This window comes from Protopterus annectens, chromosome 2.part0 (genome assembly GCF_019279795.1).
Source record: "Protopterus annectens isolate FY-2018-M chromosome 2.part0, PAN1.0, whole genome shotgun sequence".
NCBI classification, from domain to species: Eukaryota; Metazoa; Chordata; order Ceratodontiformes; family Protopteridae; genus Protopterus; species Protopterus annectens.
The window spans coordinates 1,510,336,846-1,510,363,142 of NC_056728.1; positions in this window are offsets into that span (position 1 = coordinate 1,510,336,846).

Sequence of the window (26,297 nt, forward strand, 5' to 3'; positions counted from 1 at the left end):
TGTAAGCATATTTAACCAGAGGTTAGCATTGCTTACCTTCACGCAAACCCACACAAACCCACTTACAACTGTTCAAAAGTGCCTTAATCACTCTGCATCCAATGGCTCTTGTTCTGCCCAGCAACAAAATAAACAGCCTTGCAGGTCTTGATCCCAGGACCCTGTACACTATAGTCACAGTAGTTAACCACCAAACCATCACAGCAGTATAGAAGAATGAGGTATCACCAAACAAGTCCTCACTATAGTAAAATCAAACTGAACCTGTTAAAATCAGTATACAGTCATATGTTCTATAACCCACTACATAACATAAATATGTGAACTGGAGTACAACTGTAAGCCCAGATGTGAGGTGTAATTGTAATAGAGTGTTAAAGTCCCCAGTAAAACACAAGGACCCCATACAGTGTATGTACACATGAATCATGGATACCAGGCATATATATAAGATGTAATGAATAAGAAATCAATGCCAAGATGAAAATATAATGCAAAGTCTAATGTAAGCAATGCTAATCATTGCACAGGCCAGCTTAGGAGGTGTAAGCAATGTGTAGGCCAGATAACTTAATGTGCCCAGTGTTTTACCCCTTTAAACAATGCCAACTTAAGGTAAGCAGGGTTGCCCATAGCCTAGCCTTTTCAAAACTGGCCAATCACGGAAAACTGCAGGAAATCAGCCCCGACAGGTGGGAATACATCTCATAACTGGTTGTAGCTTCCCCTTGCAGGCACAATGGCAGAAAGGGGATAAGGTGTGCACTTCTGGGCACAGTGCTGGTGCATCCAGGGGTCCATAGTCATGGCAGGACTCCTCATCAAAGACCATGAGCAGAGACTGCTGCAGGACCAGAACCAGGGTTCCCAATATAAGGTGGAAGCCTGGGACCATCTTGCCCGTGACCTCACCAGTGCCACTGGCATACCCTGAACTGGTGAACAGGTCAGACATCACTATGCCGACCTGAAGCAGCATAAGTGGGACCTCTTGGAGCAGTGAATCCAAAAGGCTAGAATGTCAGGGGCTGTCCCAGCTGTATGTAATAATTGCCAGCTCATGTATATCATGGATACATATGGCTAAATATTCCTCTTATGTCCTCCACAGCTGCAAGTGAATGGGCCATGAACCAAGAGGCTCACGGAAGTCGACTGGAGAGGTTGCGATGTGAGGCAGGTCAGTAATACTCTTGCATGTACTCTCATAGGAAATAAATCTAAAAATATTATTAAATTAATTGCCTGTATAAAACCTGTATTGTTTAAGGCAAGTACTTAATACACTGGAGAATATGGCCGGAAAAGTCTCATATAGCTTGTATGTAAATAAAAGCGTAATAGCCTGACAATAAAGGTCTAACTGCTGGATTGCATGTGTACACTCTGGTATCATATGGTAATGTAGATTTGCAATCACATAATAGTACTGTTGTATTAAGCACTGTTACCCACACTGTGCACCATAAATAGAATGTATAGTAATGCCTGTATATGACTGGTGTAATCCCCAGAAGCCATTTAGTACAACTGAGAGACACATAAACAGAAAACAGTGAAAAGGCAGACAACAAAATCCGAATAGCACATGCAACTGAGACGTGAACTGTCTTATTTTTAGCACACACAGCCATGGTTCAAATCCTGGCAGTGGTAGTAGTCTGTATACAGAATCATACCCCACAACTGTATAAATATTTCCAGTATGTCCAGTAAAGTGGCCCATATCTGCTGCCTGTCAACCTGTCCCCTTGGAAAATCAGTGGGATGATCCCAGACGTATAGGCAACAAAGAGGAAATACAACTGATTGACACACATCTATATGAACAAAGCTGGCACACTAGCAACTCCCCAAAACCTTATGAGAGTAAGAATCCATGTATGTCCCATTTATACCCCCACATTCATAGGTTCATAGGTAGGTACTAGGCTATCAGCCCTAGGGCCTATACAAGCCTAAAAGAAGGTACCCTGGCTTATGCCACCCAAGAAAATTATTTTCCTGTGCCCCTGTCGGGCAGAGCCACAGAGGTGATCCCCAGGGTGAATTTCCTATTTCCCATCCAGTCATCAAGATTTTTCTTGAAGAGTGCTAATGAGGAGCTTTGTTTGATATAGATAGGTAGTTTGTTCCAGAGTATGGGAAGTCTCTGGGACAGGAATCTAACCCTCCAGCATGTTCTGTTTATTGTGGTGACAAGGTTTAGGTCCCTAGAGTGTGTAGCTTGGAGGTGAATGGGATTTCTTTAAGTGGAGCATATCCAACAGCTCTGGGTTTGACATAGCTTTGTATGTTAGGCAGAGATCACCTCTGAGTAGGCGATATGTGACGAAGTAAAAAGAGAGTGTACAGTAACAAAGTGAGATGTATGTACATAATAGTAATGTGGAATCTGGTACTGTGTGCGGCAACATTCAGGTAGTGTTAACAAACATTTCTCCCACAGGTCTGTCAGATACCAACACTGTGCCCAGAAATACAAGAATGATACCCTGTACTGGTACTGTTTACTTTGGTATTGTATGGCACTGTGACTGATGCAGTTGCTCTGAATAATAAGGTATTACTCATCACTGTCACCCACATTGTCCTATAAAATATAACTGTCTAGGAAATCCTGTATAAGAGTGTTGTAATACAAGGTCAGAATGCAAAACCACAGGAGAATTATAAGACAGAAAGTAGATAGGAGATACATAACAATATCTATATAGCACATACAACTCTGATGGACAGTGTTTAAGTTGTAGCAGACACAGCCATGGTATGTATCCTGGGAGTGGAAGTAGGCTGCATACAGAATCATACCCTACAACTGTACAGATAAGACCAGAATGTCCAGTATATGGGCTCATATCTGCTGCCTGTCACCCTGTCTGCTGGGAAGTCTGTGGGATGATCCCAGATGTTTAGGCAGCAAACAGGGAATACAACTCATTGCCACACATCTATGAGAACAAACCTGTCACTCTAGCAACTCCTGAAACTGTTATGAGAGTAATAAGCCAAGTATGTCCTATCTACACTCACATGTTGTCAAGCTGTGACCAGAGTGTGTACAGTAACAGAGTGAGATGTATGTGCATAATACTAATGTGTAATCTGGTACATTGTGTGGCAACATTCAGGTAGTGCTAACAAACATTGCTCCCAGAGGTACGTCAGATATGAACACTGTGCCAAGAAATAAAAACCTTGATACACTGTACTGGTACTCTTTACTCTGGTATTGTATGGAATTGTGAGTGTTGCAGTTGCTCTGAATAATAAGGTATCACTTATCACTGTCACCCACAATCTGCCACATAATATAACTGTGTAGGAAAGCCTGTATAAGAGTGTGGTAAGTCACTAAATGTTGAAGAGGGCAATAGTCTAGATATGTCCCAGTTCGCCTGTATGTGAAGAAGACATGTCCAGAGTCTGTGCAGAAAGAGATAGACAGGCATGTGCACAACATCAACCTGGAATCTGGGAGTATGTTTAGAAACAGTTAGTGTTAACAAAAATTTCCTCCACAGGTATACCAGGTAAGAGGTGTATACTGCAGGTAAAACAAGTTCATGTATAAAGATGACGACAGACATATCACTGTCCAAACTAAGGCTATAGGGTTGTGTAGTAATACTTGTAAGGTACATATAACAGCACTGACTATGAAAGTAATGTGGATTACAGGAATATACTAGTTATTAATTGACATCTTTCTCCCCCCCACCATATCTCCAACAATAAGCTACATATCCACCTCAACTGGTATGTAATGACTTCTCTGTTCTGATTATGTCCTATTGGTTGATAATTATTTAAATCTGTTTTCATACATGTGCCATATTGAAATATGCCAACATTAGTGGCATGGTGCCATCAATGTTCACCTGCATGCTGTTGTTATTACCACTGAGGTCCCATATATGCATGTGTTCTGTTTGTTATGCAACTGCTCTGTATCTGGTGTTTGGGTTAATGGTTATATCTATGCATGCTGTTATACCTAACCCAGGATTGTATTGACTATTACTAACCCACATACGATGATAAAATTTAAACACCATAGCAGGTTTGGGAAGGCCGGTCCCGGTGAACCCACCTGTCCCACCTCAGTTGGACATGGCACCAGGCACCAGCACATGAGGGGCCCAACCCGGGACCTCCTCGTCCATTGGTCCTGCACCACCTTCAGGTGGAACTGCCTCAGGAGATGGGGCTCATCCTCCCTCGGGAGTAGGCGCAGACAGGAACCTGTCACCTGTAGCCAGGTCTGGGTCATGGTGCATAGCGAGCTCCACAGAGAGGCTGGACATTTGCTATGCCAGCACGGTGGCCATGTGTCACAACTAGAGGGTTGGCCTGGCTCTGTGACTCAGCCCCCAGCACAGCCACCTTTCGGACTGTGAAGGTGCAGTGGTGACTGCCCATGGGTGGGGACTTCAGTCTTACTGTTTCCACTAGGGGGCTCATGGGCTTTCGATTTCTCAACACCCCTCCCCATCAAGGTGTCTACTCCCACATGTATACCACCCCTGCATGCATCTTGTTTGTTTGTTTTGTCTGTTAACCTACCCAACCTACCTCCCCAAATATACCTGCTATCCCTTCCCAACATCCCACTCTACCCTGAAAAAAAGGGCAATCTGTTCCCAAAAAAAAAATCTCACCCCATACACAGATGTCCATTTCACACACATGTCCACCGGACACATGTAATCTGGTCTAATTGGCATCACAACATATTATTGTTGTCCTCACCGTCTCTCAGGGGTTTGAGTGTCCAAATCTACCTCCAAAATTAGTGTATATGCACAGCTGCTGCTGTAGAAGAAATGGGCAGCTATGGACCTTCCCTACACCCATCCTACACATCCCTAGCTATTTTCCCTACTGTCTTTCCCTCTTTGTGCCCCTTTTTTACCACTTTCCTTTCAACCCTTTTTTCTTTTCTTTCAATGAAATTAGCACGAGGGTAAGTGGGAGTAAGCAGTTTTAAGCAGCAGTAAGCAGGTTTAAGCCTGTTTGCATGGGGGTAACAATGCCTACACAGGTTAAGCAATTGAAAAGCTAACTGAGCATAAGAAACTGTAACTGGAAGTTAGCATTAATTACCTCTGCGCAAACCTGCGCAAACCTGCTTAAAACTGCTTAAAAGTGCCTTAATCAATCTGTATCCAATGGCCCTTGTTCTGCCCAGCAACAAAATAAACAGCCTCAGCAAGGCTCTAACCCAGGACCCTGTGCACCATAGCCAAAGTGATTTACCACTAACCCATATCAGGCATACATAACCCCGATTCTTTCACAAACATATCATTCAGCCCAGTCATTCAACAGTACAGGGAATGTACTTCAACATGTAAATGTATGTGTGCGTGTGTATATATGTTAATATCTAAATATATATAACATATCTATATGTGTAGATATATATATATATATATATATATATATATATATAGAAATATATATATAAATATACACACACACACACACACACACACATATATATATATATATATATAGTGTGTGTATTATATTATATACAAACATATATACACACATATACATATATATATATATATATATATATATATATATATATATATATATATGTGTGTGTGTGTGTGTGTATGTGTGTATATACATTACTCGACATCCCTAGGATACATATACGCAGACACATATATGCAGATGCGGATATGCACACACACACACACACATATATATATATATATATATATATATATATATATATATATATATACAACAATTTATATATATGTAAGCATATATATATATATATATATATATATATATATATCATATATATGTATATACGGGCATACATCTGTAGATAAAAATGGGAACATAGCAAAAACATATAAATGGGGTTGAGAAGCCCCAAACAACATACGTCTTGCATGAATAGGTACCCCCCCCCATAGCCAAACACGTCTGCCCTGCAATACACTACCATCTGCAGATCCCATAACCAGGACCTGACATGACATGGGCACAAAATGTTAACAGTACTCCATTCCACCTGTATGATGTCAGGCTGGTATCAGTAACATATCATGCAGTACAGTCTGGTTCCTATAGGGAATGTACAATGTGGAAGCAATCAACATCCCTAGGATACATATATGCAGATACAGATAAACATATATAAATATATATATATATATATATATATATATATATATATATAGATAGATAGATAGATATAGATATATATATATATATATATATATATATATATATATATATATATATATATATACATATATATGGATATATGTAACTACACATACACATGCAGAGATATGTATAGGAAGATACATATTTAGAAGGTGCACACAATATGAAACAGGCACTATGCCTACAGTTACCACCTTACCAACTAGACACTGTATGAGCCAACCATGCAAATGACAATTGTTGCCTGCAACATAAACCCACAAAGAGATCAAAGGATATAACACCACACACAGGTTTGCATACAAAGGAAAGCTTTATTTGTGCACTATTACAGTTGTATATGCCATGTCATATAGCTGTTTAGACACTGACATCCATATAAACAGAGTAATGCAGCTGTGAAACAGTTATACTAATACAGTAGTCTGGAAAGGTTGACATATGTTGCTGTCCAGGCCGAGTCCTTCAAGTAGTACAATAGTAAAGACAAACTGGGCCACAGAATACCAAATAATTAACAGTAAGTAATGCAGATATATTGTTCAGCAGCCTCTGTCTACACTCTGTACACAATCCCTAGGGGGTAAAGACCTCAGTTGAAACAATGGTATGTAACTGTTACATAAAATGGCATAACTGATACTATCACAATCACACTGACAAACAGAACAGTCTGTATGGCAGGAGGCAGTAGGCCTGCATTTATCCAAGGAGGATTGTTTGGTAATGTACATCAAGATACCTTAAGGAAGCTTACCCCCGATAGCCCCACATGTTGTAACAGCCTAGGTCAGTTATGGTGCATCCCCCCTAGACTCAATAATACAGGGCCATATATCACTGTTACATACTCTGGCCTCTGGAGTGCATAAGGACACACATGTATTGTGTAGGTGAAGCCCACACATATATGGTCACAACCCCACAGTATGTGTGGGGGACACAATAGCAGTGGACTGATGGCAGGAATGGCAGCATGACATACTCACAGCCCACTACAGAACAACCTCTGACAGCATGTCAGCTGTGCAAAGCCTGGTATGTAGGTGGAGAACAGAGGGTGGAACACATGCCCATATGTGTAAAACTGTTGTCATACACTAAGCAAGTTGCTGGTGTTACAGGACAGTCTGCAACATACCCTTAGTCAGGAATATGAAGTTAGAAACATAAATTAATGTAGCTATGTACTGACAGCATTCAACACACACACTACCAGTGATATATCTGACACAACACCTGTGTGGTGGACAGACAAAACATCATAGGCACAGCTCTGGCCATCAATAGGATAGGCCCACAGCTGAGAGCTATGCAAACAGACAGCATTCCAAGTTAAACTAGCATGCACACACAAACCCTTTAACATCAGTGCTATACAATGTATGTGACAATTCTACTCACACTCAGTCTGTAGTTCTGGAACCTCTTACAAATATGTAGCTGGCCTGAGTGCGCAGGTTCTCCTGTAATAGGTATTGTTATCTGCTCTCTGTACCACTGATGTCCACACACATGAAGGATGTCCATCATACAGGAAATGTAAAGGGACGACACCCACATGATGTAGGGATTTATAGTAGTTGGTTGCCATGACAATGGTAATTGGAAGTACTACAAAGCATGCTGCATGCAGGGCAAGTAGAGGACACTCACTGATGCAGAGGCCATCACCTGATCATTTGCATCACCTACAAATTCCATGCTGCAGTCTATGCAAAACAGCTCATTCCATTTACTGGAGAGAGACTGAGAGAGAGAGAGAGAGAGACTAAAAGAGAGAGAGAGAGTGTGCATATATAAGAAAAAAAAGCAATACCAAACACTCTAGAAGAGTCTGCAGTCCCAGAACAGGTATGTGAAGTATAAATGTATGTAATTGACCATAGTACTTGGTCCATAATAATGAGATAGATGATGTGGAATGCTTTATATGTGCCTTCAGATGTTGTTGTAATGATATTCAGCTGAACAACTGCTAAGGACAATAGAGTCCGTCCCTGTGAGTAGTGGGCTATACCCCTCAACCATGCAGAGCAGCACTGACTGATAAGATGTAAGCCATCATAGTGTGTGTTGTGCAATGGGAAGTATGTATGTTACATGGCTAATAGCTGGTGGTGGAAATAATACCATTATGATGGACAAGTGGGGTCCACAGCCCACCCCTTGCAGGATACTCAGGTTAATCTGTATTGTAGCATGCAGGAATGCCATAGATGTGTAATAGGGTTACCTGCAATCTGGCCCTACATATACCCCCCTAATGTCAGGCTATGTCCATATCTGGCACCTGTCTGTGTTGTAGCAAGGCAGAACAGTGTAGCTGTGCAGGAAGGTGTTGTGAGATTGTGGACCTGATGTCTGAATGTACCCCACATATAGGTATGCATATGTATATATATATATATATATATATATATATATATATATATATATATATATATATGTACATCTACATGTATGTCCACAAATATACAGGTACCCATCTGTAGCTATATATATATGAGCACATATAAACAACATCACATATATCTACACATATATACATATGTGCACGTCTACATATATACAAGCACACAAACATATATGTATGTAAATATATGTCCCCTACATTACTACCAGAGTGCTGCATGCTATGTGTGAGGAAACAGCACACATAGCAATACACACAGATATATACAGCTGTCAGTGTGTGCAACATGGATGGATATGTCACATGTGAACCCCTTGTTGGGACCACATTTACCTTGTCTGAAAAGTATGGAATGGGAATATGAGGAAGTATGGCAGGTATAGTTGTGGTGGTGGTCAGGGTTGGTAGATATAGAGGACAGTCTACAGGGGTGGTATGTGACACATGTGGTGTGTAAACACCCTGGACGGTGTGTGTGATCTGTGATGTGGATGCCCCATGTGCACCAATATGGACACAATGGAAACAAGCCTCCCACCCACTGCTACTCACAGCAGCAGTCCACGTCCTGAAGGTGCCTGGCCTGGAGGCTGAGCAGAAAGAGCATGTCAACCCTGTTAATGTGTATTGGGTGCCTCAGAGTGATGTAACACATCCCACATGTGTCTGTGGAGTTCATTATAGAACAGACCCAGGACCTGCCCTCAGGGGAAAGGACAAAGTCTTTGTGTGCCCCCGGGGGGGGCAACATCCCCTGGGTTGGTTCCACCTGATGGTATTGCTGGAACAGTACATAAGGAGGTCCCAGGGTAGCACACACATGTTTTGTGGCCGGGTAACATCGGCAGATGGATTTGAAGAGGTGGTTCTGCTGGACAATAGTACATATACATGCTATAGTGCCACTGTTATAGAACATATGTTGTTAGTAATAGCCTAAACAATCCCAGAACATGTCCAACAGCATGCATAGATATCCCCAATAATACAGAATGTCAGATGTGCAGCAATAACAAAGCAGCCATACCACAGACATATATGGGGCCATAGTAGCCCTGACAATGGCACGCAGGTGAAAAGTCTGTAACAGGCCAGCAATGATAGTGTCCACACAGTGAACATGGCTACAAACACATAGCACAAAGTATGGTACAATACAATATCTGTCCCACTGGTAGATAAGCTGTAGCCATACCTAATGAGTTGTGTGCACAGTTTGTTGTCACTGATATGGTTTGGGGGGGGGACAGAGATGTGTATTAGGAACTGTGGTAACCTTGCTGTATGAGTTGCTCAGACCTGTTTCCATCTTTATGTCTTTCAGGCAAGATGTCACATGCACATCTACCATCTTAATCAGCTGCTGAATATGAAGAAGCACTAACCTATTTAATCCATCTCTACCCTGTCCTGTTTGGTCGGGCCACCCATGATCAGCAGGAGCAGACAGCCCTGTGGAATGACCTAGTCCACAGGGTCAATGATGTCAGACTGCACAACCGCAGTTATGAGTAGGTCTGGCATCATTGTTCTGACCTACTTTGCAATGCCCGTCAGTGTGCTGCTGGGGGGATCACTTCACCACAGGGGGAGCCATGCCATCCACCCCCCCCCGACATGTGTGGAGGAGCTCCTGGCCAGCCTAGTGGCACCTGCCCATCTGGACACAAACCAACTGCCAGTCACCTTTGTGACGGCGGGTGCCACCCACACACTGGCCAAGGAGTGTGTAGGTAAGGCCACAGGGCACATCTGTAGACCACTGTTGCATATATAGCTGCATCGGTACAGGTAGATCATGCATATCTGACATGTCATAGTTACAGCATAGTAGTGATAAACAGATGTCCATATGTGGTAGTATTATGGAAATGTACTGTTGATGTATTGTAATACTGCACCCACCCTGTAGCACTGCCACAGTGCCTCTCTCACCCTATTATGTAGGTCCCTTCTGGGATACCACCAAGGCAGCAGCGTATAGCTGGTGAGTATGGTTTATGTAGATGCTTGCCAATACACTGGGCATGTAATGGCTATGGTATATGCCATGGACACATCTAACACATCTACCCAGAATGCATGCTGTACATGTGCAGGTATTGTTGCTGTGAAATGCACAACATCACAGGGGTGACCATGATGGGGTATTGGAAGGGTATGTCAGACACCTGCATGATAACTAACATCCTGTCATTGTGGAATGTGCCCACAGGGAATAACATAATGGTGGGAGACATGGCCTACAGTAGGGACATGTTTGGAACAACAGCCATATACAGTGCAACACCAGTGTCTATACTTATAGGACAATGATAACTTCTGCAGAGATACACTATGGCATAAGGCATTACAGTGGTCCACATTATCAGCTGGGACTAGGCTGTAACATGTGCTGTTCTGTGTATGGGAAACTGCAGTGACACATATGTGTATGGCTTACTCGTCATGCATCTGCAAAAAGGCTGAAGGAGGGGGAAGTGGTGTCAGCATGACACAGCAGTGCACTGCAGCAGGGATCCTAAGGGTGCTAAGAATGGCTGTATCTGCACATAGTCAGTTTCAGGCCCTGTGGCAGCCATAACCCTACCCCCACAACAATAGTAACAGCAGTGTGTGATCACCAAGGGATGTGCACATGAGTAGACCTTGCAATCATGCAGAATAGGGGGACATGTGTAGGGCAGACTGAACATACACTGGCAAATGCAGATGGCCCATGCTGGTATACCCTTGCCAGGAGTAATGACTGCTGTAGTACGCACAAGTGGTGAGACAAATGGTCATGATAAGGGTGTGCACACATATGCTCACATGGTGTGCATGCATTGCGGTCAGCATCCACAAACCTAACACATTCCATAGACACTGCATGTGAAAGTACAGGACATATGTCACATATTGGGCTCATGTACTGCTAAGATATGCGGTGATGTGGTCCCATGGCAGATCAAGGATGGGTGTGTCATATCTGTAAAGGTGTCTATACCCCTGATAACCATGGAATGCTCTGATGGTTGTCAGTGTAAGAGTATTGGATTGGGCATACATGGTCCTCTGATGTTGAGAGTTGTGCATCAGACATCAGGCATTCACAAATGATATCTGTCCACATATCATACCAGGTATGTGTTGCTGAAAAACATAGGGGCTGTGAGCATTAAAGCTGACATAATCGACATAGTAGTGCACATTCAGCAATGGGCTGTACACCTGTGAGGGGTGGTGCACAGTACATGGAAGGGTGCAGAACACGTGCACAGAAATACTGTGTTCATGGTGGAGTGGTATCCAGGGGAAGGGGGCTTCACCTAGTGACAGAGCACATGCATCAAACACATGTATACTGTTGCCAGCATGGATTGTCTATAGCTGCACTGCATGCTGTTGGATACCATATGTTATGCATGCTGACAGAGAGGTAATAGCAGGACTGTGTGTACTATCATTGTGCATCCTCACTTGTGTGTGTGTGTGTGTGTGTGTGTGTGTGTGTGTGTGTGTGTGTGTGTGTGTGTGTGTGTGTGTGTGTGTGCGTGTGTGTACTGGTGGGTAGTTAGTTTGTCTGCATGGTCACTCGGGTGAAGTGGAGGGAAGTTGATGCATGTAGGATGCTTGTGTGCATGTGTGTGTGTGTTTGTGTAGCTGGCCATGTATGCACATGTGTGATTGTGGGGTGTTCATACAGCAGTACCTCCCTCTGGGATCATGCAGTACATGTACATGGACTGCTACATTACACACCAGGAATATTTGTCATGTGTGTAGTACAGGGCAGCTGATAGTATAATATGGTCTGTAGCATGGAACAGGCATCGAGAGGGAAGGTAGACACCAGGTACACCCTTAATATCACATTCAGCAGAGAGGTCACCTACAACCCACATATGTAGCACTACAGATGCATTGGGGAAGTACTAGTCAACACCAGGGAGTTTATCAAAATATTACAGTCGTCATATGATAGGCTGAATGAGCTGCATATCTGGCATGTACTGAGCACTTCATACACATGACACACCAGTGCATGATATTATGGACAGAACATAGTAGCCCACAGATATAGGGGCCATGCTCATGATGTCTGGACATACAGAAGGTGCATACCGAATGACAGTGAGGCCATGCAAAACCACTACACACAGGTCAGGCAGGTAATGTAGTAATAGGTCTTGTGTTGTGACCACTTGTGTAGGCATTTAGAGGACTGATATGTTAATGAGTGGGTATCAATGTGTGTATGTTAACAAGTGTGATGCAGGATGATGGTACCACATGGACATATACATGGGACTGTCTGTAAAGCAATGGACAGGTAGGTATTACAGAGCATGTGTGTGTGTGTGTGTGTGTGTGTGTGTGTGTGTGTGTGTGTGTGTGTGTGTGTGTGTGTGTGTGTGTGTGTACTGTTAGGCAATGCTAGACATGTTTTAAATTTTGTTTATTGTTTTACCCCACAGGTGGCAAGGTGGGTCAGGGTCCCTCCTGCATGCAATCTGATGGTGGTGTCCATACAGACACTGAAGATGATGATAGTACTGTTGAGGCATAGATGGGTTATCAGGGGCCGACACTGCACCAACATTTGTCATCCCCCTTTTAGCCACCCCAACCCTGTACACAGTTTCAATGCCTATACATACCCCATCACCAGTAGCCATAGCATAGGGACAGCTAGCGTTTGGTGGCAGTGCCCAGAACGTTTGGTAACCATGCCTACTGTGTCCAGTCACAGCAGGCATAGCTGGGTGTCCGGCAGGTCACCACATAGGCGGATGCCCCAGGGTGCTAATGGTAGGTCCTCTGGGCATCATGCTCCTAGCAGAGGCGACATAGCTGGTACCAGCAGGCACGTTTCAGCCTGTCATGTTGGTGCAGGCATGTATGGAATGTTACACCAGACAGGGCCTGAGGCTGCAGAGAGCTGATGTCACATCTGCAAGTGACAACACCCATGAACTGGCTGGTGCCATCCATGCATTAACTGAGTTCATGGATAGATGGTCTGGTGAGATGACAGCCCTCACTGACTGTGGTCTGTCCATGCTTGAACGTGTGGTGGGAGTGTGGTGACAGCCATGTGGATGTAGATTAGCAATGAAAAGAGCTGGCAGTCAAAGTGGATGTGCTAGGATACCAAGGGGATCCCATAGTGGCAGTACCAGCCCTGGCAGTTTGGGGGGGTGCTGTCCACACCACACTACAGAAGGCCATATTCACATGGTCCTGGCCAGTCCCAGGAGGGGCCTGGTACCAGCAAACATTTGTCATCAGCAGGTGCGAGTAGCACATCAAGACCTGTACCTGGATGTGCCCATGGAACCCCTGGCAGGCACAGTCCATGTGTCCATGGCTGAAGGTAGTGAACTGCACACTCTGAAAGGTATGGTCCGCAGCTGTTCATAAACACCTGTGTAGGGCAGCTACATGGCAGAACTGTGTACATGCATACCCACACACTATAGAAACACACCTAGGGCAACCCCATACCTACACACACATCACAGCGCCATGCCCAGCTCACCACAGTACACCCCTCACCCACACACATGGTGTCAAATGTATGGCCCACCCTTGGCCTCTGGCAAACCAACATCACACCCTGTGCATATGATGATACCTGTACCACATCCCTGTTATCCATACCATCAATGCAGGGGCAGGCTAATATGGTTCTGATGCACATATTGACTGTACTACAGTGTACCACAGTACTGCAGTGTAACATGTTGTAAGGAGTAAAGTGTAATGCATATATGGTAAGTAGTGTAGCCATCCAGCAATGATGCATCATAGCTGTTAGTAACACTGGTTGGTTGTGGTCTCTATACTGTTATCCATTGGTGTTGTAGGTGTACATGTGTCAGCACGAGGATGGTCTGCAGTCATATTCTACAAAGGGGTATGGCACTGTGGTGACACCATGGCTGTGACATAACTGGGCTACAGTTGAACACATGTCTCAGGTTATTAAAACAGTTATTGCCTGTACCACATGGACAGTTGACCTGTTAAGGCATGTATACCCTGCAACCTGTTGTAGACCCATCCACATACACGTACACTGTTACTTGACAACACTGGGACTAGGCCCCTACCTAGCTATGTAGTGATACTAAAGTGTGTGGCTTACATTGCACACACCACACAGTGCTTAGTGTGAGGTGTGTCCCATGTTACATGTTACATGAAGAACATCCCCAGACATGTACAGTATGCTAATGGGGGATGTAATGGGTGTATATGGACAATATGTAGTGTGACATACCTTCATATGTACATTAACAGACACGTAACAGGCAGACACACATCCGAGATACCAGGTCCTATTGCTGCTAACTAACTTGACTATGTGTCCAATGTGTTACAGGTAGGCTGCACACAGCACATGCATAAGTGGTTTAGATTGTGGTATCAGTTAACTGTATGGTTGATGGTGACAGTGGTAACCATAACGTGGTACATGGGACATATACCGGATGTAGCTTGGTGTAATAACAGTGTACACAGCACCCACATCCCCCTGTGGACATTGTACTCCCTGAAACCCATGATGACACTCTGCAATACCAGCCATCACACATTGGCCACAACTGTGATACAACCCATAGTATACCCCAACAGTGGTACTACAGGGATATCCATCTAATGCACATGCCACACACATAGTAAGGTGTTGCATTGTCATACCTCACCTATGGGCAGCAACAACACTATCTGTACTACTGTGTGGCAATGGGCATTGTAATAGGAATATGTGGCCTCAGAATGCTGTACCCTGCAGATATACGGACATGCACAACTGCACACACATGCCAGAACACAATGGGTATCCCATGCCTATCAACCCATTTGTAAAACACTGTTGTGCTGGTACTGCAAGGCTTGTGTAGCCAGTATGGGGAGGAGCTTAATAGGCTACATGTAATGTCCCATACAGCAGCAGCCACAACTGACTATGGCAATGGGTGTGGCGTCGGTTGTGAAGGCGCTCATAGAATTCCCAAGTAGAGGTATGCTAACACACAGACACTGCTATACTCAGTCATGTACATGTACACATGTCAGTACAGGGGTGCATCACTGCAGGTGGTCATAGCTGTGTACCTAGCTATTGCCCCAGGGGAGATGGGTTGTGTAGGTGTTGTGTGTACAGAGGTGTCCTGCCACCTGCGAGGTGGCAGCAGGCAATCTATCAATAGACACTAATGTGGTGACCCTCAGAGTGAGAATGACATGCATCAGCCAATCCTCCAGGTGCCTGCTGCACAAGGCCACTGAGGTGATTAAGTTGACATGTATGCAACATGCATTATGACACATGGTTAGTGTCTGTGATAGAGACCTGTACTCAAGCATGTCCTGTTGACTGTGGTAGTGTAGTGGAGGTACATGTGGCATGTAGTGTGTACAGGGTGACATCTCCTATATGTGCCAGTTCTTACACAGCTGGGCAGACATGTTAGTGTCAATCAAGCTTAGATTGCCATTACATATCCCAGCTGGATACCTGCCATCTGCACATCTGTACAGGGATTGACAGTCATTAGCTTGGCAAGTAGCTATGCAGTAGGATGAGTATGTTGACTAATAGACGTTTGACAACAATATGTATGACGTAACTACATGTCAGAAGCCCTCAGTAACATGTGCTGTTAAGACAGAAGTCAACAGTTACATTCCACAAGAGGGATCATTGCCCAGTAAGGGGTATATACTGTGAAACACCTCACACACCAGGGATACAACAGGGACGCCTCAGTGTCCAGCTATGCCTGCAGGTGTGCCTGTTGTCAGTACTACATTTAGCACTCTGCTCTTGCCTGAGTAAGCACTGTCAACAATAGTACTGCCATGATACACTACATGCCAGTGTGACAGCATGTACCCTGGGCTACTACCCCTGTATGTAACACATTCACATGGATAACAGTGCTGTACAGGCCTCATATATATCTGTGTCTCACACATGGAACTCACACCCCTTGCTACTATAATGACTACACATAGGTGCATGTATTGTACATTGCATTAGATACACTTATTACAGATGTTATTACCCTGCTATGTTATCAGACTGGGTGGTGTGACCTGATTAGCAGGGCTAAGCCATGCTTAGCAAGTATCAACATTGCTACAATATAACAGTTGAGCTGATTTGCGCACTGGTAAGTGAAGTCTACACTGTGTAAGCACCCGTACATTTACCCATAGCGTAGCACCGCTTAGCTTCACACAAACCAACGCAAAGCCAGTTAAAGCTGCCCAAAACTGCCTTAACCACTCTGTAACCAACAGTCCTTGTTCTGTCCAGCAAGAAAATGAACAGCCTTTGCAGGGCTTGAACCCAGGACCCTGTACATTAAAGTCACAACACTTAACCACTACGCCATGACCACTGTGAATACAGCTGTTGTTTTACTAATATAGCTGTCAATTCACATATTGTGTAGTATTGAACAATTGCCTTTACTTCATAAATTGTGTGGTCCTTGTTATTAATATGACTGTTGCATCACATATGTTGTTTTATCATAATGCACTCATAGCAGATACATATGGTGAGATACATCTGGAAGGGTATACACAACCATTAGGTTTACACATGACAGGAATATGGTTATATACATATAATAGGTCTATATATGTCTACATGTATATACAAATGTATACTCATACATTTGTCTGTATACATATCTGTATAGTGCAACATATATATGGCCATGTGTGCATCTCTTCACACACACACACACACATATATATATATATATATATATATATATATATATATATATATATATATAATATATATATATATGTGTGTATATCTATCTATATATATATATATATATATATATATATATGTGTGTGTGTGTGTGTGTCTGTGTATACATATATGTATACACACACACACATATATATATATATATATATATATATATATATATATATATATATATATATATATATATATATATATATATATATATATACACACATATATGTATATATAGATATATGTATATATAGCTATATATGTATGCACATCCTATGTGTACAGATATAACTATTTATGTGGTTATATATGTAGATATATATAACTATATGTGCATACATATCTAGTCTGATATACCTATTACTGTTGATATATATGTTGATATCCATATGTATATGTGCATATGTATCTCTATCTGTATATATGTTGCTCTGTATATGTATATATTTGAGTGTTTATATATATATATATATATATATATATATATATATATATATATATATATATATATGCATATACAAATTCATCTATGTATGTCGATATGTTGTATATGTGTATTTATCTATATAGATATATGCATAATTATATATGCATATATGTCCACTATATGTGCTGAACATGGAGTGCAGCTCTACCTCAGCCCCAGTAGTCCCAACCTCTTAGTGCAAGGGGATATCGGGTATGTATTGCAGATATATTTGTAGACTATTGCTACCGTAGTAGAGATTGTCTTCACTGACATGGTGTTTGTGGGAGGTCACATCTGCTTTTAACATGTGCACCATTGGCTACTGACAGACATCCTAAGGACATCATAGTACAGTACCACTGCTAGCACAGTGATGCTCCTGTGGACTAAAGCAGAGATGTCGCCAATATATGTGGACAGTCTGACACACTATGGTCAGTCCAGAAGTATACACAGAACCCCTTAGTGCAGGACATTTGGACCAAGCCTGACAATGTTAATGATAACAGCCAAGTAGATGGGTATATCACGTAAATACTGGTATACATTTGCCCCCATAGGTTATGCATTCATACACCTGTGTCTGTCCTGACACATAATAACCTCTGGTACAGAGGTGCCATGGCCACATACTACCCCCTAGTTAGTGACATACATCTGCACAGCATCCCACTGCTTTGTCTGACATACATGACGGTTATGGTGGCCCAGCAGCAGTACATCTGGCAAGTGTCTGGACATGACATCTCACTGGGTAAGTACACTAAGCTGCTAGGCATGTAACAAAGCACTGTGCAGGCTACAGGCAGACTACCTCAACACTGGCCTACATTTCCTATGGAGGAATACACATGTACCTGCATTGATAGCAGGCTCTACAGGCATGTCACAGCACAGAGTAACAGACACCTGTGTGAAAGTGCATAACCACAACCAATGTGAAAACAGCCACAGCCGCATATGGTAAGCTAGCGTAATATTACAGTATATGGACTATCTGATCAACACCATTCTCATATGTGCCACTCACATATCAACCCTACATATACTGGGCCACTACATAGTGTGGTTTTATGCTTGTCTGTGGTATGGGACATGTGTGTGTGTGTGTGTGTGTGTGTGTGTGTGTGTGTGTGTGTGTGTGTGTGTGTGTGTGTGTGTGTGTGTGTGTTTGGCCCTACAAACATCTAAGCCGATAGGGTAACATACAGTGGAGCAGCATGTAACATCAGATAAAACAGGACCTAGAACAAAACTACCCCAGTCTGTACACAGGCCAAGATACATATTCACAATACATACACTGTTGACAATCACCATAAGTACACAGACCTCAGTACTGTACACACAACCACTGAATGCCCAGGTTATGTCCTCAAATATAACCTTTACTATACATAACATGTGTAGCAGTCTGATATCTTACTGGCTTATTATCAGATATGATGTCAATAAATATGGTATCGAACATATGCACCTCTTACTGCATGACATATGTACAAAGGTTGACAGAGTTGAGGCTGGGGGCACAATCACAGGGCCAATACATGTTGCTGTGATAACCTCATATATTTACTGTTGTAACAGGGTTTGTTGCAATATATGTCCTATGAGGGATATGAAGTCAGTAACTCTCATAGCTGTCACCATCTACTGACTGCAGTCCTCACACTACTTTCTGCAGTTCACAGATAGGTGCTCTTTGGGTAACACAAGAAACACAAGGCACCACACAATGCCCAGTCTGCAGATGACCTTACACATGGGGATTCCTCATAAACATAGCACTGACATGACAGGTATTAAAACATGTAGAACAGCCATATCCACACACCCCGTTAAACCAACGTTACTCCAAATGCAGTATAGCAGCACTTACAGTCTGTAGTCAAGTCAGGCACATCCCCCTCCTGTATGTTGGCCTGTTTCCACAGTGTATGTTGTTAGAGGTAAAGCCCCAATCCATCTGTGATGCTGTTTGCCAAACAACAGATAAAGTTCCTGTTCACAGTGACTGAAAAGGCCCAACACCAACATGATGTTCCTAAATATTGGAGTGTGTTTCCATGTAATTGGCTATGGGAATGTTACTACAGCTGTTCCACATGCAATCAGCTAGAGGAGGGCTGCAATTCATGCAGAAACCATCAGCTGATGATGAGCATCACTAACAATACACATGCTGCTGCCTAAGGAAAGCATGTGTAAGTCTCCACATCCATTAGAGAGGGAGTGAGAGAGGCAGACATAAGCAAAGATAAGTCAGCAAGGGGTGGAAGAGTAAAACTTAAGCATGTTTGTGTCACACACCTAGCAGTTCAGGGTATCAAACCCCTGACTATGTATTGCTATCACATGTCTATGCAATTATTGGATGCACCACATAGGTGACATGTTGAGAAGCCCTCCAAACATATATGTGATGGTGACTGACATCTGCAACAGGGTTATGTTGGCTATATGATAGGTGTAGTACACGCACCTATCCACATGAGCAGGTTTCAATGTCAACAAAGCCACACTCTCATAGGGACCCACACACAATGACACACTTGGCAGGGTCAGCAATACAACTTATCATTAGTTAGATTGCCACAACACAGTACTCTGCAGGTATCACATGAATGTGAATGACCTGCGACGTACCTCCCTGGACTACATGAAAAGAGACATGGAAGAGCTCTCTGATCTTGTAGCCCAGGCAGGTATGACCCTAGCCCTGAGTAGCTTTCTGCCATCACCCAGAATCATACCGCAGTACAAGGACAAAATGATTGACTTCAACAATTGGCTAATCTTCTGGTGTCATTCTAAGGGGATCCAGTATCTGTCTGCTTGGGATGACATGGTCAACAGGCCACAATGCTTTGCCACAGATGGCCTGCACCCATCACCCCTGGGATTCCGGATACTGCCTAAGGCTCTTCCTGCCCCTATAGTGCCTTTTTTAGGCAAGGTTAAAATGACAAATTCACCACCATAGTAGGAACAGGCAAGCAAAAACTAAGGGTAATGGTACTCAATGCTAGAAGTCTAAATCTCAGAATGCACTCACTTGAAGCACTCCTTAAAATGGAGAACATCAATATCTGTGCAGTGACTGAGAACTGGTTCAAGGCTCCAGAGAGCACCCCTGCACTACTTGGCTATAACTCATAACACACGTTTTGACCATGTAACCTGGACCGAAACACCAAAGGCAGAGGTGTGTCCATATTCATTAAGGATATCCACACCTCCAGGCTAGTTGCTCAGCATAATGCATCAGAGGTTATCCAAGTGCAACTAACTCTGGGCAAAACTGCAATCCAAATTGTAGCTTGCTACAGATCCCCCACCAAGCTGCAGGATTCCCACTCCTCTTTTCTTGATGTACTGGAAAATATTTGGGTTCAACCAAACACCCTAATAATGGACGACTTCAACTACCCCACCATTAGCTGGGAAAACTACTCATGTACCAACTCCTTAGCTCAACGCTTTCTTGAATTCATAAACACCAATGCCCTGGATCAACTTATCCATACCCCCACTAGGGGCTACAATATCCTAGACCTAGTCATTACCAACATGAGTGACCAGTGTTCCACATCTGAAGTCAACTCCTCATTGTTCCGATACGACCATAAGCTAATCACCCATGATATCTACATCCCACCCCCCACCACCCATTAAGGAAACCACGGTGAACAATTTCTCCAAAGCCAACTTCATGCTTCTTAAGACAGAAGTGGTGAACTTCATGACACCCATGCAGATGGAGAATAGAGTTACGACTGCTGAATCCTACACAAATGCACTCTATAAGCACTTACACGAGTGCATGGATCATGCTATACTAAACAGAACCAAGACACTATCCTCCAAAAAAAGGAAGACAATCTGGTGGTCCCCTGCCATAAACAAACTGTACAACAGGAGGAAGAAACTGTTGCAAAAGAGAGTAAAATCCCATGAGTGGAGGAGCACCCTGGTCAGCCTCAGTAAGAATCTGAGATCCCTTATAAGATCCTCCAAAGCTAGCTACAAAAACAAAATCACCACTAATTCTAAGGACAACCACAAAGCATTCTATAGCTATGTCAAGAATCTCGATGGCAACACCCAGATCTTTCCTGAGTTACAGCACAACGGCACGAAAATGACAGAACCAATTGATATTGCCAACATCCTGGCATATAGGTTCAGTGTTGACTTTACCCCCCCCCCCCCACTCCCTAAAGTGCCCATATCTATACAGGAAGAATGCAGAGTCCCTGTAATCACAACAACACAGGTAAAAGCTGCACTCTCTAAAGTCAAAAACACAGCATCCATGGGACCAGACAACATCCCAGGTGACATTTTAAATGAACTTCAGATTGAACTGGCTCCCCACTTAAGCACCATGTTCAATAATAGCCTCACATCAGGCTTTGTGCCCATGGAATGGTACACAGGAACAGTTATCCCACTCCACATAGGGGGAGCCACCAATGATCCTGGGAACTATCGACATATTAGCCTGACAAGCCTGGTCTGCAAGGCCGTGGAACGTATCATCATGGATCTCATTAACAAAAACATTGGTAACCTCCAAACTCCAGATCCCACAAAGTTCAGGTTTGTGAAAGCCAGATCATGCCTCCTGAACCTGATTGACTTCTTTAAGGCAGTCGCCAAAGTCATAGATGAGGGTAAGGTGGTTCACAAAGCCTATCTTGAACTTGTCAAGGCTTTCAACACCATCCCCCATTCTGGAATTATAGCTAAACTCACTAAACTAGGTATAAGTCCCTATTTCACAAGATGGGTTGCCATGTGGCTCACTGACAGAACCCACACTGTAAAAGTTGCAGACTCCAAATCTGACCTCAAAGCAGTGACAAGTGGAGTACCACAGGGTTCCATACTGGGACATCTCCTGTTTGGTATCTACTTCTCTGAAGTACATGCTAACACAGAAGGCCTCTGGCTAACTAAGTTCACAGATGACTGCAAACTAGGAGCCATATTTAAGTCCCCAAATGATGTGGACATCCTACAGAAGGGCCTCGCTGAGACAGATGCTTGGTGTCAGGGCCATGGCCTCAAGTTCAATGCCAAAAAGTGCAGTGTCATCCCCTTTGGTAAAAACTCTGTACCCATGAACTACCACATAGGCAGCAATCTACTTAACACTGAATGAGTGATAAGAGACTTTGGGACCCAGGTGGGCAGTAGTCTCTCCTTTGATAGTCACATCGCCACAGTAGTCAGGAAGTCCTTCTACGTGGCACACCTCATCATAAAGGGGTTCTCATCCAGGAAAAAAAAGGTCATTGTTCCTCTCTACTCGACACTCATTAGACCCATTATAGAGTACAATGCCCCTTTTGGAATGTACCTCACAAGACATCTGCAGCAGCTGGAAAGGCCACAGAAGTACCTCACAAAGAGGATTACTGGCCTCAAACAAATGCCCTACACTGACAGTCTCAAAAAACTCCAGCTTTACTCCGTAGCATATCGCTTATTCCAAGCTGATCTGTGCCTAAGATATAATGCTATGTCAAACCCAGAGCTGTTGGACATGCTACACCTAACAAAATCTTAATCCCTCCGAGCTACACGCTCTAGGGACCTAAACCTTGTCACCACAATAAGCAGGACATGCTGGAGGGATAGATTCCTGTCCCAGAGACTTCCCATACTCTGGAACAGGCTACACATCTATGTCAAGCAAAGTTCTTCATTAGCACTATTCAAGAAAAATCTTGATGAGTGGATGGGAAATAGGAAATACACCCCAGGGATCATTTCTGTGTCTCTGCTCGACAGTGGCACAGGAAAATAATTTTCTTGGGTGGCGTAAGCCAGGGAACCTTGTTTGCTAGGCTTACATAGGCCCTTGGGCCGACAGCCTAGTACCTACCTATGAAGCAATGAACCATGCATATTGTGCAGATGCTACAAGCTATCCTGCTACCTTGGCCACCTCTGTGCATCTGTGCTCCACTGGTATTGTACCTACACATACATGTTGCTACATTTCTACATAGGGTTGTGGGGGGCACACCTGACTGTTACGACGTGTGTACATTGGATTGTGAGGGGGGCACGCCAGACCGTTACTAAATTTCTAAATAGGTTTGGGGGGGCACATCTGACTGTTACTTCATTTCTAAGTAGGTTTGGGGGGGCACACCTTACTGTTATAATGTGTGTACATTGGATTGTGAGGGGGGGCACACCAGACCATTACTAAATTTCTAAATAGGTTTGGGGGGGCACATCTGACTGTTACTTCATTTCTAAGTAGGGTTGGGGGGAGCAAACCTGACTGTGTCTACATTCCTACACAGGATTGTGGGAGGGGGCACACTTGACTGTTGCTACATTTCTACGCAGGATTGTGGGAGGGGGGAACATCTGTCTGTTTTTACATTTCTACACAGTGGTTGGGAGGGGGCACACCTGACTGTTACTACAGTTTTAAGCTGGATTGGGGGAAGGGGCACACCTGACTGTTTCTACATGTCTACATAGGAGTGGGGGGGCACACCTGACTGTTACTACATATCTACATAGGAATGTGGGGGGGGGGACACCTGACTGTTTCTACATTTCTACACAGGATTGGGGGGGCACACCTGACTATTTCTACATTTCTTCACAGGATTGGGGGGGCACACCTTACTGTTACTACATTTCTACACAGGATTGGGTGGGAACACCTGACACTTGTACACATTAGCTATGACTGTACTGGTAAGTCAGGTACTCCATTTCATTCTGCATTCTAACCTATCATTCTGACTAGAGGCATATCAGTGAACTACAGGTCTTAGGTTTGATTGACCTACATATTAGTTTCTGACTTCCTACCCATCAGAACTAACATCCCACTGCCTGGCCTGCTGTAGTCTGTCTGTGTAGGCCTGGGGGGTGGTTACCTGGTTACCCATAGGCATCATTCAGAGGGCATAGCACAGCCCTTGTTTGTGTTTGTCTACATCTGTTTTGTTGGCTGAGACTGTTGTTGGCTATATGAATCTCCCTGACTGGCATGTGTGAGTTGTATGGACATACATGTGGCCCAGCACATTTCCTGCAGTGGGTTTTGTTGCCCTGTGTAGTACTAGCTACTATGGTGACACCAGTATTTGTTACAAATCTTATGGTACCACTATAGCTGTCTACTGTCTACTGACATACCATTCAGCCAACCGATTCCCTTGCATGCTCACATCCATACCATAGATACAGTTAACAACACATTCTACTCCATTCGGCAATTGTTAGGTTGAGTGACTTACCTTGAGGGTGTCCCAGTATTAAAGGGCTGCCTATGTCCGATGCACATAGTACACTCCCTAAACATGGTTGAGCACAGGTAGTGTCATATTTGGCATCCCTTTTACTGTATGTGCAAGTCAGAGAGAGGAGTCATTCCCTGGGTCCCTTCTGTGTCAGTTTATGTGCTATGCGTTGCCTCTTTGCCAAGGCCAGGGCATACTGGGCATGCCTCCTTCTGCCTACTGGGGCATGCTCAGGTTGTCCCTCCACCTAGTCACTCTGTGCTTGTGCAAGCCTTGGCAATGGTGGGGGGCTGTGTGGCACTGCCCCATGCTGTTCCTGTTGCAGCTGTTTCATACGGATCATATTGTGTAGCATGGCACATACAATGACACTTTGGGTACATGTAGCTGGTGAGTACTGCATGGCTCCACCAGATGTGTCCAGCATCAGAACTGTGACATGAGCATCCCAAACACATGCTCTATTATAATTCTGTTCTGTGCATGTGCCTCATTATGGAGTTCTTGTTCGGGTGTGTGTGCATTTGTGATGGGTGTCATCAGCCATGGCTCCACTGCATACTCCACATCCCTCACTAGGTGACCATAAGGGATGTCCCCATTGACAAATCTCTGGTACAGCTGCGTCAGATGCCAGATGTGGGATTCGTGACAGCTTCCAGGGCAGCCAGCACACACAATCGCACACAACCTGGCAGTTGATGGAGGGGAAGCCCTTACAGTTGATGTAGGCCCTACCCTGCTCACTGGGTAGTGCTTTGATGCATATGTGCGTGCAGTCTATAGCACCTACTACCTCAGGGTATTCTGCTATTTGGTGGAACAGTTACATATTGCTGGCTAACACCTCACGGTTGTTGGAGAAATATACGTGCTCACCGGCATGTGCTGACACGATATCCAGGAACTTCTGGAATACTCTGGATGCTGATGCCTGTGAGATCCCCATCATATCCCCAGTTAGCCTTTGGAAGGTACCTGTAGCTAGTATTCTTAGGCCTGCACATACCTTGGTATCCACTGGGATGGGTTCCCCTCTGCTAGTTCTGTGTGTCAGGCGTGGCTGGCACAGCTCAACAATTTGCTGTAAGAGGTCCCTGTCCACCCTATAGTGTTCCACTATCTCCAGCCCATGTAGCCCCTGGTAGGTTATCCTGG